At 42.8% G+C, this 17,779-nt stretch overlaps 1 long non-coding RNA gene across 1 annotated transcript; it reads right to left on the bottom strand.

Annotated features, from left to right (window-relative positions):
- Positions 1–2,274: 2,274 nt before the first annotated feature.
- Positions 2,275–10,590, bottom strand: LOC145543161 (uncharacterized). The gene is made up of 3 exons (XR_014080513.1): positions 10,476–10,590; positions 3,988–4,690; positions 2,275–3,264 (listed from the first exon to the last, which is right to left on the bottom strand). It is a non-coding gene; the product is annotated as an uncharacterized LOC145543161 (long non-coding RNA).
- Positions 10,591–17,779: the final 7,189 nt, after the last annotated feature.

The raw sequence follows: 17,779 nt of genomic DNA, 5'->3' as shown, positions 1-17,779 counted from the left end.
TAAGATGGGGAGATCACCAACCTCCTCACATATACATAAAAAAATGCTCAAAGTTGGGACTTCCTTGGTGGTCCAGGCTTGTCCATGCTCCCAATGCAGGGGGCCTGGGCTTGATCTCTGGACAGGGAACTAGATACCACAAGCCACAACCAAAGATCCCACGTGCTACAACGAACACCTAGGGCAACTGAATAAATAAACAAATAAATAAATATTTTTTAAATGTTCAAAGTTAATTATCCTCTATATCTGATTTACAGACTAAGACTCACGCTCTCCACATTATGGATGGAGACGTCATAGACTTCATATTAAAATAGTTTTCCTCTGCATCTCCCTACTGACCTCTGTATTTTTTAATAGCTTTTTAACCCCATTCACTTTAGCATAATCTCTTGATGTACTTGATAATCAGAAAGTTCATTTTTCAAAAAGCATGAGCCATGCACTTAAGCATCACCTGGAGAATTTATCCCTCTGGTTAGGATTGCTGTTTAGCAAACAACAACAGTTGTTCCTCGATTTGGGCAGAGCATGGCAGGCTTGTCCCTACTCCACAAAATGTCAGTAGGTGCTACTTGAAGGTGACCCACATCTTCAGAACAAGGGCTCAGTCACATGACTTGGGGTTGTTGTTGGGTGTCAGTCCTCAGCTGGGGGATCATCTGTAACATTCATAAAGGGCCTTGCTATGCAGCTGCTTGGGCTTGCCAGGTGGCGCTAGTGATAAGAACCCACCTGCCAGTGTAGGAGACCGAAGAGACTCGGGTTCAATCCCTGGGTCGGGAAGATCCCCTGGAGGAGGACGTGGTAACCCACTCCAGTATTCTTGCCTGGAGAATCCCAGGGACAGTGGAGCCTGACTAGTTACAACCCATAGGATTGCAAAGTCAGACATGACTGAAGCGACTTAGCACTCACACATGTGTACAGCTTGGCTTCCTTATAGCCTGGTGGCTAGGTTCCAACAATAAGCACCCCTAAAGGCAAGAAGTGAAAGCTACCTATTTTTTAAGTCTTGGGCCCAGAAACCCACACAGCATCCCATCCACTGTGCTCTATCAGTTGAGTGATGACCGTGCCCAGAGTCAAGGAGAGGGGATATGGAACTCGGTTCTCAATAGTAGGAGAGTCAAAGAAACAGCTGCTACACTTATTTAAAAAGCAAATCATTGGATCATTGGATTTTACCCTAGACCCACTGAATCAGTATTTCTGAGGCTTGAGGTTGGGAATCTGGTTTTAACAGACACCTCAAACTTTTCTTAAGCAGACAAAAATACAACTTATATATCATCTTGGAACTTTTTATTTTAACATAAATATTCCGTCTCCCCTGTCTCTCTCTTTTTTTTTAATTGGGGTGTAGTTGCTTTACAATGTTGTGTTAGTTTCTGCTGTACAATAAAGTGAATCCCATTATGGGTATATACCCTTAGAAAACCATTATTCAGAAAGACACATACACCCCAGTGTTCACTGCAGCACTATTTACAAGAGCTAGGACATGGAAGCAACCTAAGTGCCCATCACCAGAAGAATGGATAAAGATGTGGTACATATATACAATGGGATATTCAGTTCAGTTCAGTCACTCAGTCGTGTCTGACTCTTTGTGACCCCCATGAACGCCAGGCCTCCCTGTCCATCACCAACTGCTAGAGCTTGCTCAAACTCATGTCCATTGAGTCAGTGATGCCATCCAACCATCTCATCTTCTGTCATCCCCTTCTCCTCCTGCCTTCAATCTTTCCCAGCATCAGGGTCTTTTCCAATGAGTCAGTTCTTTGCATCAGGTGGCCAAAGTATTGGAATATTGCTCAACCTTAAAAAGAAATGAAGTTGGACCATTGGTAGAGATGTGGATGGACCTAGAGTCTGTCATACAGAGTGAAGTACATCCCCTGGTTCTTGATCAAGGCATATTTCATGATATCTACAACCACCTTGCTTCATGTGATGGGAAGGGACACATTAAGGAGCCTCTTCTAAACTTGAATTCCTCTCATTATTACAGGAAGAGCAGAGCACAAGAGAAGGTGAAAGGGGGTGAATAAGGGCAGGCCTGGTAATCCTTCGTTCATAGGTAGGTCTTCATTGATCTCAGCCAGCTTTCACTGCACAGATGATAGGAAACGTCAGCTGACTTTTATATTGCAGCACCCCTTATTTTGCAGGTGATGTGCTTCTTTTCTATATAAATGTTAAGGAGAGGGAAATTATTTCATCAGGTGTGTGGATTAGTTGGGTTCCTCTGAGAAGCAGGCCCCAAGATGCAGACTGGATACACAGTTTATTTGGGAGGTTCACGATAGATGAAACATAGCAAGTAAGGCAGCCAATAGGGGCCCAGAATGAAGAGAGCAATTTGGGGGAGAAGACACGAGGGGGGCAACCAGACTTTAATCCAACTTAGAGGTTCTGGGAAAAGATATCAGCACTCACACATCCCAGTTATCCTGCCAACAACAGAGGAACTTGGGATATTTATATTCCCACCCTTAAGTAATTTGCAAGGATGCCCCTAGGGAGTCATTAATTTCTAGGCATTTCAAAAGGCAAAGCAGGTTCTAGCAGTCCAAGGGTAGGTATTGGCCATTGTGCATGAAAATGGCAAAGGACCCAAGAAGATATAAGGAGAATACACTCCCAACCTGTCAGAAGATCTCACATCCTCACCCAGGCTTAATCAAAACAAGTCAGACTGGGGTTCTGTACAGTTGTTCTGTCTGTTCTGTGGTTTTAGCTTATTCCTGGAAACTCCTTACTTTTCTTGGAGGTAAAGAATCTGCCCAACCAAGAAATCTGCACTATTTCATCTTTTTCTGAATAAAGCAACCTCTTATCAAAGAAAGAAATAACTTTTGGAACGCTCATGACATTGTTTCCAGATGTGTGATTTCCAGATATACACTGGCCAGATGCAGCAGAGCCCAAGCCATGGTGCAGGAGCAGATGCCTGGAAGTTGAGGGCTATCCCTGATTCCATGAAGATCCTGGCTTTGTGGACCACTTTGATGTCATCTTTCATGGTTCGTTGTGGTGTATGTTACTTTACAACCAGGGGGAGCATTTCAACTGGCTTCAGTTTTTTGGGTAGTGTTTGAGATCGTTGTTTGGAAAGGGTTATGCTGGAAATTGCCAGTGATAACATGTGCTGGCTTTGTTCTTCCCAATGTTCTCTCATGTTGCTCCACCTCACATCCGAGCCAGTCCCAGAGCTGTCCAGAAAACCCTTTAGATGTTAGTCTCCACATGCATTCTCTTTAGAAGGCAAAGAAATTGCAAGATAGCTAATGAGTGAGTTCTGATGACAACATTCTGGACTAGAGTGAAAACTATGATCTAATTACTCACTCAGGAGGGTGCTTGAGTTATTGTTCAGTCTCTCAGTCATGTCTGACTCTTTGTGATCCCATGGACTGCACCTCTCCAGGTTTCCCTGTCCTTCACCATCTCCCAGAGTTTGCTCAAACCCATGTCCACTGAGTCAATGATGCCATTCAACCATCTCATCCTCTGTCATCCCCTTCTCCTCTCACCCTCAATCTTTTCCAGCATCAGGTTCTTTTTTATAATTAATTTATTTATTTTAATTGGGGGCTAATTACTTTACAATATTGTAGTGGTTTTTGTCATATATTGACATGAATCAGCCATGGGTGTACATGTGTTCCCCATCCTGAATCCCGCTCCCGCCTCCCTCCCCATCCCGTCCCTCAGGGTCATCCCAGTGCACCAGCCCTGAGCACCCTGTCTCATGCACTGAACCTGGACTGGCGATCTGTTTCACATATGATAATATACATGTTTCAATGCTGTTCTCTCAAGTCATCCCACCTTTGTCTTCTCCCACAGAGTCCAAAAGTCTGTTCTTTACATCTGTGTCTCTTTTGCTGTCTCGTATATAGAGTCATTATTACCATCTTTCTAAATTCCATATATATGCATTAGTATACTATATTGGTGTTTTTCTTTCTGACTTACTTCACTCTGTATAATAGGCTCCAGTTTCATCCACCTCACTAGAACTGATTCAAATGCATTATTTTTAGTAGCAGAGTAATATTCCATTGTGTATATGTTCCATGCTTTCTTATCCATTTGTCTGCCGATGGACATCTAGGTTGCTTCTATGTCCTGGTTATTGTAAGCAGCAGCATCAGGGTCTTTTCCAATGAGTCAGCTCTCTGCATCAGGTGGCCAAAGTATTGGAGCTTCAGCTTTAGCATCAGTCCTTCCAATGAATATTCAGGGTTGATTTCCTTTAGGATTGACTGGTTTGATCTCCTTGCTGTCCAAGGGACTATCAAGAGTCTTCTCCAACACCACAGTTCAAAAGTATCAATTCTTTGGCACTCAGTCTTCTTTATGGTACAGCTCTCATATCTGTACATGACTACTGGAAAAACCATAGCTTTAACTATACAAACTTCTATAGGGTTGGCAAAGTGATGTCTCTGCTTTTTAATGTGCTGTCTAGGTTTGTCATAGCTTTTCTTCCATGAGCAAGCGTCTTTTTATTTCATGGCTGCAGTCACCATCCACAGAGAAGAGGTGGGTGCTTGAGACGAGATTCCAATTATTTTGATTGTGCTTGCTTGATTTGTAAATCTATTTCCCTATCATTTTCTTCCCTGACAAGAGATGGCCTTCTTCCCCGACCATTTCTATTGAGTAGAAACCCAAGCTGCAAAACAGATAAAAGAAAATGTAAGATACTATGTATGACATTGAAGGAGGAACCATTTTCTTTTCTTTTAATTAATTAATAATTTTTGGTTGCACTAGATGTTCCTTGCTGTTTTCTCCAGCTGCAGCGAGTCGGGGGCTACTCTACTGGAGTGAACGGGCTGCTCATGGTGGTGGCTTCGCTTGTTGTGGAGCAGAGACTCTAGGGCACATGGCACTTGAGCTCAGTAGTTGTGACCCACGGGCTTAGTTGCTCTGAGGTATGTGAGAGCTTCCCGGACCAGTGATCAAACATGTGCCCTTACTTTGGTAGGCAAATTCCTGACCACTGGACCACCAGGGAAGTCCCCAGACCATTTTCTTAAGGCATCAAAATCAGTTCCCTTCTGCTTTAGAAGCAAAACCAGACTCTAACCTGGCCTGACCTCTGACATCATCTGTCCGCCCTCCCCCTCTCCTCCCACGGGCCTTGCTTCTGTCCCCCAATGCAGCAAGCCCACTCTGGGGTCTTTGCCCTTGCTTGGAATCCTGTGACCCATGCCTGGGTGGCTTGTGTTCATCGTTTATGCCTTGGCTTTAATGCCATCTCCTCAGAGAAACCCTCTCTGACCACACCATCATGTCAACTTTTACCTAACCTGCAACTTAACCACTCTTCAAGATTATCTGATTTGTTCATTTGTTTGCTTACTGTCTGTTTTCCTCACTCAGTTCAGTTGCTCAGTCATGTCCGACTCTTTGCAGCCCCATGGACTGCAGCACACCAGGCCTCCCTGTCCATCACCAACTCTCGGAGCTTACTCAAACTCATGTTCACCGAGTAGGTGATGCCATCCAACCATTTCATCCTCTGTCGTCCCCTTCTCCTCCTGCCTTCAATCTTTCCCAGCATCAGGGTCTTTTCCAATGAGTCCGTTCTTTGCATCAGGTGGCCAAAATATTGGAGTTTCAGCTTCAGCATCAGTCTTTCCAATGAATATTCAGAACTGATTTCCTTTAGGATGGACTGGTTGGATTTCATTAGAACAGGTTTCCAACCTCCATTCAGCACTGTATTCCGATTATCTGGCACACAGTCAGTCCTCAATAACTACTTGTTAGGCAGGTGAATAAATAAATAAAAGAGATGCTTGTGGGCAGAATAGAGGGTTTGACGAGCTTAGAAGCAGGACTGAAAGAAGCAAGAGAGGAAGCTGAGAAAACAGTCCCGTGACAACTAAGAATAGAAACAGGAGGCAGGGGCTTCCCCCTGGGCTGGGAAGGCTGTTCAGCTAATCACTTCATTGCCTTTCCTGTCACTGTGACTTTAAGCTTAGCAGAACATTTTAAAGGTAAAAGTGTGAGAAGTAGGCATCAGCAGCTATTGTTTCCTCCAGCCCACACTTGTGCTGAGCTCCCAGCCTGCTCATCCCCTTCCAGGAGCCTGGAAGACACAGCCAGTCAACTGGTGGCCTCAACGTCCTGCTTGCAGCTAGAGAACCTGCTCAGGGCCCCCGGGAGGACCAGGGTGTTGACCATGGTGCTGGCCTTGTTATCTCTGCCTCCTTCTCCTACTGGCTCCAATTATTCCTGGCTCCTGTATCTCCCTTAGGAGCCTGGATTCAGGGTTTAAAAGACTTTGGAAGGGCAAAGCTTATTTCAAACAATGAACTATAGGATGACTTTAATCCTAGTCTGAATTTCTGAGGGCTACCTAGCTGAGTCAGTCTCTTCAAATGCATTATTCTGTTTAAGCTCACAATCCCACTATGAGGGAGTTGTTATTATTATTATTATCCCCACTTCTCAGATAAGCAATCTGAAGCTTAGAGAATTAAGCAAATTTACAGCATTCCAAAGCTCAGTAATGATGGAAATGGCATATAAACCTAGGTCTAAATGCTTTTTAGGGTCATGTGCCCATAATGAGTAAAAGTATACTTTAAACTCTCTTTCTGACTTTAGTACCCTGCCCTCAGTTTAACTGAGTAGCTCATTCCTTCTTCCATGACTGGTATGAAGGAATAAATGTCTAAATATATTCTATTTTTCTCTAGTTAGCCACCGTGAATTCCAAAGTGATGTGGCAATCTTTGCACATCTGTTTAATTTTTACACGAGGTAATTGTAGGAGTTATTTTTTGATTGTTTGCCTTCTGAGGACTCCCTCCTGGCTTGCCCTGCGCCCTAGAACTCTCCTTCACATCCTTTAAAATCAGACAAGTATCCTCTGCCTGTGCCTCACTTTCTGTTTGGTGCTGCCCTCTAGCGGCAACAATAAATGCAGCTTCTGTTCAAGCGGTAACTTTTCACTGGCGCTCAGAAGAGGTTTGGGGGTTGTTTTTACTGAGTTGTTGTTGTTTAATTGGAGTATAGTTGCTTTACAATGTTGTGTTATTTTCTTCTGTACAGCAAAGTGAATCAGTTGTATGCCTTCTTAAGGTGTCCAGAGATTTACAAACATCTGCAGGTGTTGAATGGTACATGGGCACCTATATGCTCTCTCTGCCCAGTAACCCAGAATTGGAAGAGGGGTTCAGAAGGATTGAGAGACACTTCCAAATAAAATACACGTCATTTCATCAGCTTCGAGTGCAGAAGCATTTTCTCAGTCTTCCTCTCTCTGTTGATCAGAAACTAAGTAAAAGCCATAAAGTACACAGAGAAGAGAGTGGTGGTAATTAACCTGTGCTCTACAAGCCAAGCCTTCCTTGTACATGTCCCAGAGGGCGCATAAATCAGACGGCACTGTCGGTTTTACAATGAAATACAAACGTGGAATGCAGCCCACTGCTTAGGAATTCTGGCATTTTCTTCTGACTCTGAGGGAAGAAGCGGGGGCTTTGCAGGAAGAATAGAGAAAGCTAGTAATAATTCTCTAAAAAGCCTCATGTTAGAAGGAATAACAGGTGAAAGCTGTGAGTATACTCAAGACATTATTTGCAAGTTTGTTTGTTGTGGCCTCTTAAGAGTCTGTAGATCAGAAAAACAAAAACTCTGTGGTTGTTTCCAAGTATACAAGACTGACCAGGCTGACTGGATTAACCCATGATTCAGTCAGACGGGTTTAACTGATTATTTTCTTCCTTGAACCCACCAGTCCTATTGATGACTCATAAACCAGCAAAACCAGCCCAATGAGTTAGGCCAGACCACAAAGACTGATCTCAGTTTGCAAGAATTCTGACTTGGATTCAGTTCAAAGTTGCTTTCATTTAGGTCTTATTACCCAAGCGGCAAAAATATGCAAACGTTACAGATGACATCAAAGATACAAATGGAAGATTAACTGATGCCGCCCATGTTCATCCCGGTGGCACATCCAAGGTCAGTGGCCAGTGCGGCCCAGGTGGGGTGATGAGCCCCCTAGGACAAGGGAGCCCCGGGCAAATGTGCCAGAGAGACCTATGTATCGGCTAGAAATCCTGAGCTCAAAGAGGAATACGGTGGCAGGGGGAGAATTGGGGGTATTCTCCTAGAGAAGGGGCCAGTGCATTCAGTATGAAGTGTGTTCATGTGAAGGAGGATATGCATGGATGGCAGATTGTCCAAGGAGTACAGGTAGTAACATATATTTTCCCCAGTGAAGAATCCCTGAATTTATAGACAGATACAGCATTCTCTGCGGGTCAAAACTGATACAGGCCTGGGACCTGGGACTTTTGCTGCAATGTTGCAATTCTGCAATGCTTGCATCTGAATACACCTCACCTGGAGCAACAAAATACCAAGAAACTATATGCGACTAAATGTACACTAACCGTGTATGTGTGCAGGTGGGACAAATTCTGGACAAAAGATACAAAGAGACCAAAAAACCTAATTGGCACTTCTGGAGAGCCTGGAGCAAAAGCAGGGTACTGTGCATGCCCTGCTGCACATAATATCACCTAAGAGGTGGGCAAACCACCTAAGCCACACTCTCCAGAACAACCCCTGGACACACCTTGTTATTGTCCAGTACCCTAGTTGGGTCTAACTCTTTACAGCCTAGCCATCTCATCCTCTGACGCCCTCTTCTTCTGCCCTCGATCTTTCCCAGCATCAGGGACCTTTTCAATGAGTCATCTGTTCACATTAGATGACCAAAATACTGGAGCTTCAACGAGTCCTTCCAACGAATATTCAGAGTTATCTCCCTTAAGATTGACTGGTTTGATCTCCTTGCTGTCCAAGGGACTTTCAGGAGTCTTCTCCGGCTCCATGGTTCAAAGGCATCAATTCTTTGGCATTCTGCCTCCTTTACAGTCCAACTCTCACAACCATATGTGACCACTGGGAAGACCATAGCCTTGACTATACGAACCTTTGTCGGCAGAGTAATGTCCCTGCTTTTCACACCCATACCCTCACCCCATATAAAGAACAAGTTCACCCCACCTCAAGAGTAAGTAAGCAGGGGAACCTGTTGTTTGTTCTCGGTTCCCCCTGCTGCAGGGCATGCATCATGCATGTTCAGTCACTTAGTCATGTCTGACTCTTTGTGACCCCATGGAATGTGGCCTGCCAGGCTTGTCTGTCCATGGGATTTCCCAGGCAAGAATACTAGAGTGGGTTGCCGTTTCCTTCTCCAGAGGATCTTCCCAATCCAGGGATCAAACTCAGGTCTCCTGCATTGCAGGCAGATTCTTTACCATCTGAGCCACCAGGGAAGCCTTCGCTGCTGCAGTAGGGGCCCCAATAAAGCCTTGCCTGAATTTTTTGTCTGGCCTCCGATCAATTTCTATTGATTAAGGAGACAAGAACCCTGGTTGGTAACAATGTGGCATAGCCAAGGAGAGATAGAAGTTCCCCACCAGGGAGTACATGCTAAGTCACTTCAGTCATGTCCAACTGTTTGTGATCCCGTGGACTTGAGCCCACTGGGCTCCTCTATCCATGGGATTCTCCAGGCAAGAATATTGGAGCAGGTTACCATTTCCTCCTCCAGGGGATCTTCCTGGCCCAGGGATTGAGCCCACATCTCTTACGTCTTCTGCATTGGCAGACAGATACCACTAGTGTAACCTGGGAAGCCCATGTGAGGGCAACCTTTCCCAACTAAAATGGCAAGGCCTCCTCAGGAGGACAAGACAACTTTCAGATTTCTTTCACCCTTATGTTCATACCTGGAACACAAACGGAAGGTTAGGAAATACAGCAGCCCTTTTGTGACTATGAAGCGATGAGCATCAAAATGAGGGCTTAAATGTTAAAGATGGTGGAATGGGTCACTGACAGTCCTGCTGAACTACCACATATGCCTTGAACTGGTTTCCCTTCCCTGAATTTCTTTGTATGCCAAAAAAAATCCTAATGTTTAAGTTCCTTGTTCTGTCCTGTGGGTCCCATCCTATTGATGGTGATGCTGTGGGCTAGGAAGATCTGAGGCACTTGCCCTGGGCCCCATCCCTCCTAACAAGGCACACAGATACTCCCAACCCCACACTGGGCCCAGCGTTGTGCCAATGCCCATTCTTATGGTTTTTATTATGATCACAGGATACACTTCAGAAAAAAAAAAAAAGTCAGCAAACTGTAAGGGACAAGATTTATTACTCAGAGAGCCTGGAAAATATATTACACACCTGAGGGCCACAGAGCAAGATCTCAAGGTGACAGTCAGAGACAGAGACAGAGAGAGATGGAGAGAATGGACCTGGGACTCTGCTTTTATTAGGGTCTGAGTGTGAGGTGTCTGGGGTTTTGTGGGGTCACTCATTATGGGGTAATTTGAAGCACGGGGGTATTTAGGGCTCAGGGGAGTGGAGGAAGGGTCACTAAAGGGGTCAGTTATCCAGAAGTGTGAGTGGCCTAGTTCTTACCTGGTTGGTCTGCTAAGGAGCAGGTTCATACAGCCAGGAACATGCCTAATCAAAATAGATGTCTTTTGAAATGGATTTCTCCACAATCAAAGGCTTAATATAAAGCACCTACACTACCCCATTCTCATAGAGTTTTGTGTTGGTTATAATAGAACAGTACATTCTTAACAGATTGTCTCAGTCTTCTCAGGCCACCATAGCAACATACCAGGGGCTGGGTGGCTTAAACAAAAGAAATTTATTTCTCATGGTTCTGGAAGCAGGAAGTCCAAGATCAAGGTCTCAAAGATTTGATAGCTGGTAAGAGCCCTCTCCTGGCTTGTAGACAGCCACTATCTTGTGTCCTCGCCAGGCTTTTCCTCTGTACCTGCTAGTGGAGAAAGAATGAGATTTCTCTTAGTCTCTTTTTTGTTGTTGTTCAGCCGCTAAGTCATGTCTGACCCTTCGTGACCCCATGAGTGGCAGCACTGCCAGTCTTCCCCGTCCTTCTGTATCTCCCAGAGTTTGTTCAAACTCATGTCCACTTATCCTCTATTGCCCTCTTCTCCTCCTGCCCTCAATCTGCCCCAGCCAAGAAAAAGAAATGCAAGAAAGCAAAGTGTTTGTCTGAGGAAGCTGTATAAATAGCTTAGAAAAGAAAAGAAGCGAAAGGCAAAGGAGAAAAGAAAAGATATACCCAACTGAATACAGAGTTCCAGAGAATAGCAAGGAGAGATAAGAAAGCAACATGAACAATGCAATGAAATAGAGGAAAACAATAGAATGGGAAAGACTAGAGATCTCTTCAAGAAAATTGAAACTACCAAAGGGGAACATTTCATACAAAGATGGGCACAATAAATGGCCTAACAGAAGCAGAATAGATTAAGAAGAGGTGGCAAGAATACACAGAAGAACTGTACAAAAAAGATGTTCATGACCCAGATAATCATGATGGTGTGATCACTCACCTAGAGCCAGACATCCTGGAATGTGAAGTCAAGTGGGCCTTAGAAAGCATCACTACGAACAAAGCTAGTGGAGGTGATGGATTTCCAGCTGAGCTATTTCAAATCCTAAAAGATATGCTGTTAAAGTGTTGCATTCAATATACCAGCAAATTTGGAAAACTCAGCAGTGGCCACAGGACTGGAAAAGGTCAGTTTTCACTCCAATCCCAAAGAAAGGAAATGCCAAAGAATGGTCAAACTACCAAACAGTTGTGCTCATTTCACATGTTAGTAAGGCTATGCTCAAAGTCCTTCAAGCTAAGCTTCAACAGTATGTGAACCGAGAACTTTCAGATGAACAAGATGGGTTTAGAAAAGGCAGAGGAGTCACTTAAGAAATAGAAAATAATTTGATAAAAATATTCATTTAATTATTTGAGTCATAAAATTTCACTTTATCTATTTGTTGGATTCAGATTGTGAACAAAGAAAAGAAATAATTTCTATTTGGCTTTCAGTTTTAGAGATGCATATCAGTTTTAAAAAGACACACATAGACATACATATACTTTTGATCCCCATTTCAGTACCCAGCCTGTTTCCAGCATCTCTCTCTCTCTCTCTCTCTTTTTTTTTTTTTTTATTGACAGAGACTCCTCTGATAGATCATGAGGAAGAACAACCCAGCCTGTGAATAGTTGTAAAATCATCAATCTACAGTGGATCACTAGGAACTACACTACCACTGTGAATTAATAAAAATGAGTAAAGGAATGGATTGGAGTTTTACACTTGAAAAAGAAATTTGGCAGTAAAATACAAGATGATTCTGTGTTTGTTCAGTAGCAAAGTGTCTGGGTATCATTGTCAGCCTCATGTGGGATGCATATACATATGCTTAATAGTGATTCACAACCGTAATTTTAGGTCGTAATCATGCTGTGCATTTTTATGTTTTGTTTTCTGTTGAGTACTCTACTAAAGAATCAAAGCAAAAAAAAAAATAAATAAGTAAAAGAAAGAAAAACAGCAGTGAGAACATTTTAAAACATTTCATTAGACTTGAATTTTTTTCATTCCTAGCAGTTGCAGAGAACCCTAAAGATAGAGTATGTTTTAAAATTTCCCTTTCACAACCATTAATCAGTCAGCATGATAAAAGAATCCTCTAGACTTGTAAACTATGGATTCATATCCCATAAGAGGTTCGTTTTTTTTCCTTGTTCAGTAAGCTAACAGCTTCCTGTAGTGGTACCAGCCAGGGTCCTGGCAGGGCTTTGAACACAATGTCAGGTAATGAAGTGGCAAGTATGTTACTTTCAGTGTTAGAAATTACACCCAGGGAGTTTTGGTGTTTTGATTTGGGGTTCATTTTTATTGATTTATTGATTGATTAGTTTTTCAGTTTGGGGGGAGAGATCGACAACACTTAGATTCATTGCATTATTTTTAAAAGATTAAAAGATCAATTTTAATCATAACATATTTGGGAAGTGGTTAGATCAAAATGTACCACCTAGGCTGTACAAATGCCACCACCTTCGGCCAATAAACAGCGCTGAGCTTTGGGCAATATCTGAGCCATCGGGGGTTACAGTCAGATTGAAGTGACTTCACAAGCCGTGTCCTGCCCTCCAGGGACTCCTAGACTTTGCTTTGTCCCAGCTTCTTCTCTGAGACGCTACAAAGATGATCCAGATTTTCTGTTGATGTCTGAAGGCTGTCCTTGAAGTCTAGATCAAACTAGATCTTTTATGACCACTCTAGAAGTACTTAGAGCTCAGTGTTGAAAGGAATTAAAACTTCAGGAATGCTTTGGACAAGTAAACGAGCCCACCCTGAATAGACATTGTAAGTGATTACAAATGCCTGATCCCATTTCTTTCCCCAGGTTTTTTCTCTCCCCTCCCACACATGTCCCCAAAGGGCCAGAGTATTAACAGAGACTCAAGAAAGACCTCTCTTCTAGAACTTAGCGACAGAGTAGTGGCTCATTTTTATTATCCAGACTCTAGTCTCTCCCTCATAAGTGGTTTTGATGTTACTGTTGCTGCTGTTCTTGTTTAGTCACTTTTGCAACTTCATGGACTGTAGTCCGCCAGGCTCCTCTGTTCATGGGATTTCCCAGTCAAGAATACTGGAGTGGATTGCCATTTTCTTTTCCAAGGGATCTTTCCAGACTGGGGATTGAACCTACGTCTCCTGCATCACGGGCGGATTCTTCACTGTTGAGAATATTGGAGCTTCCCTGTCAGTGGTTAACTTTAGATTGTTAATGTCTGTTTGAACAGACTTATAAGCAGTTTAAGTCTGTCCATACAGACATTAACAATCTGAAGTTACAAAACAAAATTGAAAGAAGGAAGGAAGAAAGGGAGGGAGAGGATGGAGGAAAAAGGGAGGTGAGGAGAGGCGATGGGCACAGCAAGATATACAAGTGACGTTTTGCTTTTCGTGAAGGAAGATTTGAATTTTGATGATTTATTTCTTGGTAAGACATATTTTTTAATCCCATGATTTACATTATCTCATGAATCTTTGAGTCTCTGCTTGTATCTAAGAAATCTTTGGTATCAACCCCTTGGAGTTTCCTTCTTACTGTCACAACTCTCATGCTAAGCTGCATCTTTGAGACAAAGGGGCTTTTGGGTCTATTTCATAACGCATGCACTTGAAGACTGGAGGTTCCTCCTGACTTTTGCTTTGATAAGTTCACCACTTTAAACCCATGAAATTGTGACCACCTTCACTTCTATCTTGCTTGCTTGTCTCTGAGATGTCAGCTTTATCTGATTGTAAAATGTTATGTAATGTCCTCTAACTGCCTAGAAAACATATGAAAACAACATGACTTGAAAAATAATAACCTAATCTGGTGAAATTAACTTCTATGACTATGTATTACATGATTGTAATTAAAACTTTATTTCAAATAATAAATATATTTTAGAATGGTTATACTGTTTCTAACCGACTTTCAGTTATGCAGCTTTAAAATAAGAGCAAATGTATGAAGTTCATTTTGCTACAGGTATATTTATTTCAATAAAAAAATCTCTGCAAGAAATACAGGAAATAGACAAGTTGTACGTGTTTGAGTTCATTTCTGTTAAAAATATTGGCTTTGCCTGTTCAAATCTTTCTCAGTTAAATCAGATTCTTTGGGATTCACATATCCCCGGAATATAAGTAGATTTTCTACATCTATACTCTTTCAAATTATTGGGGTTACAATTTTTATTCTGTGCTTATAAAATACATTGTACTGAAAACTCCAGAAAGTCAAATTCATCATTTATTTTTATAACTGGTACCATCTGCAAAGTGGAAGCATCACAGCCCCACCCGTGGCTCCTTCCTGGGTTTCATCACAGACATGAACCCTGGGAATTAAGGACTTTTGATTTGAGCAAACAGACAGGTGACTTAATCGTCATTAGGAAAGGAGCTTTTACCCATATGTAAAAGTCAAAAATGGTTAGAGGGTTTTCCAAGGACATTTTCCTTGAGATGATGTTTTCATGAGTCCCAAAGTATTGATTCAGACATCAATCCTGTATCATATTCCTTCTCCTCTCTTTACCTATGTGTGATGTGTATGCATTTGTGCCTGCATGTCTACATATATATATATATATATATCTTTTTCCATATGCAATCAGGAGAAAGTTGCTGAAATCAGCATTAAAAACATGTGTTTAAGCAATCATTACCCAGTAAATGTAGAACCACACAGGGTTAATCTGCCTATGGACTAGCCAGTATGTCTCAAAGTGTGTCCCATCTCTCCAGAACTATTAAGTGAGATCCTCTGCCAGCGAGGCCAAAGCGTCTGTACTTAAAAAAAAAAAAAAAAAAGACCTCCCCGAGTGATTCTTTTTTAAAATATTTATTGATTTATTTAGCTGCACCAGGTTTAGGTTGCAGCATGTGAGATCTGTTTTCCTGACTGGGCTCAAAATCAGGCCCCCTGCATGAGGAGCACAGAGTCTTAGCCACTGAACCACCAAGGAAATCACAAGTGATTCTTATCTTTTCTAAAATTTAAAGAATGTCTAGGCTGGATCATTTATTCATTCATGTGTTCATTTAACAAACATTCACTGAGCTTCTATTAAGTACTGTGGGATGCAAATGAGTAAGACAATCACCGTCCCTATCTCCAGGAAACCTAGAGTCTGGCATCTGCTGAACTGCGTCTCATAGGCTCCCAGCATCCTATAAGAACTTAACAATTGTTGCAAACTTTTCTGCTGAACAGGACCCAAGTCAAGAATAACCCATGTTCTAAAGAATAAAGAGAATTGTAAGTAATCAGAAACCAGATTCTTACTATATTTAGGGCTTAGTAAGTGGCAGCTGAACTACTTCTAACTGCCATCATCACCCAAGCCCAAACCAATTTTCTTTTTTAATTAACTTATTTGACTGCATTGGGTCTTAGTTGTGCCATGCAGGATCTTTGTTGGATCATGCGGGAATCTTTTTTTTTTTTTTGGCTGAGGTACACGGACTCTCTAGCTGTGGCTCACAGGCTCCAGAATGTGCAGGCTTAGTTGCCCTGTGACATGTGGGATCTTAGTTCCCCAACCAGGGATTGAACCCTCGTCCCCTGCATTGCAAGGTGGAGATTTAACCACCGGACCACCAGGGAAGTCCCACCAACCCCATTTTCTATGGATGAAGAATGCATAGAAAAAGAAGAGGGGAAGAGGAGGCATCAGTTCAAGGGCAAAAAGTACCAAAGCTCTCACCATAGTATTGTAACCGAAAGTGGGGTCTGGCAGCTTGACACTCAAAAGTCAATAAAGAGGCCAGATTGGTAGAAAGGAAAGTTGTTTTATTTTGGATGCCAGCAACCGGGGCAGGGTATAAGGGTGGGGGTGGGCGCTTGTCCAAAGGGTGACTACCCACCCTTGACAGTCAGGGAGCAAGAGCTTTTATAGACAGAGAGAGGGGACTACATGCAGAAACAGCACAGTCAGTTTTGACAGTCATCTTGCAATTGGTCATCAGTGGTCTAGCCAGCGCCATCTTGATTGTTTTAGGCACAGTTAGTCAGTTCCATGGGTCCGTTTGTTCCCATTTCCTTGAGGCCAATTCTCAGAATTGTGGCAGCTTATGTCATGGGCTTCCCTGGTGGCTCAGAAGGTAAAGCATCTGCCTGCAATGCGGGAGACCTGGGTTCGATCCCTAGGTTGGGAAGATCTCCTGGAGAAGGAAATGGCAACCCACTCCAGTATTCTTGCCTGGAAAATCCCATGGACGGAGAAGCCTGGTAGGCTACAGTCCATAGGGTCACAAAGAGTCGGACACGACTGAGCGACTTCATTTTCACTTTCACTTTCACGTGTCATGGCTATAGTCTGGTCATCATGTAGTAAAACTTCTTCCACCTGGTGGGGGTTTCAGTATCTATAAGATAGTTCACTACTGACAAAGCTATTGTTTGTCTAGTCAAAGCTATGGTTTTTCCAGTAGTCATGTATGGATGTGACTGTTGGACCATAAAGAAAGCTGAGTACCAAAGAATTGATGCTTTTGAACAGTGGTGGTAGAGAAGACTCTTGAGAATCCCTTGGCCTGCAAGGATATCAAACCAGTCGATCGTAAAGGAAATCAGTCCTGAATGTTCATTGGAAGGACTACTGCTGAAGCTGAAACTCCAATACTTTGGCCACATGATTCGAAGAACTGACTCATTGGAAAAGACCCTGATGCTGGGAAAGATTGAAGGCAGGAAGAGAAGGGGATGACAGAGGATGAGATGGTTGGATGACATCACCTACTCGATGGACATGAGTTTGAGCAAACTCCGGGAGTTGGTGATGGACAGGGAAGCCTGGCGTGCTATAGTCCATGGAGTCGCAAAGAGTCAGATACGACTGAGCAACTGAAATGAACTGAACTGAAGATAGTTCGCAGGATATATGCCTCAGAATATTAACCATATAGGACTAATGTCCTTGACTTGGGTCATTGCATTTGCTTACTGACTAAATTATTATTGTTTTGTCCTGTCTACTGTTTTTCTTTGCTTTTGCATCTACTCACTTCTTTGATTAAACTTATTCTTTAGCTTAAGTTTTTCCACAGGATCACAAAGAGTTGGACATGACTTAGTGATTGAACAGCAACAACAAAATTTTTTCCACAGACAAAAGGCAGACAGAAGGTGTGGAGGACAAGGACCATAGGGTCCTGATCCATTTCAGTATCACAGCACTTCCCTCTCCCCGCTGTGAAAAGAGGGATTGCCTCCTCGCGCCAAAAACCAAGTAAAGAAGGTGCTAGTTGAGACTCCTTTAGAAATTGGCAGAAGGAGGGAATAGACATCTCTTCCTTTCAGAAGGAAAGACAGACTTCTAACTCCCT

This window comes from Giraffa tippelskirchi, chromosome 1 (genome assembly GCF_054371585.1).
Source record: "Giraffa tippelskirchi isolate mGirTip1 chromosome 1, T2T-mGirTip1v1.2.pri, whole genome shotgun sequence".
Taxonomy (NCBI): Eukaryota; Metazoa; Chordata; class Mammalia; order Artiodactyla; family Giraffidae; genus Giraffa; species Giraffa tippelskirchi.
Note: the sequence above shows the minus strand (reverse complement) of the source record. Positions and strands in the feature narration are given on the sequence as shown.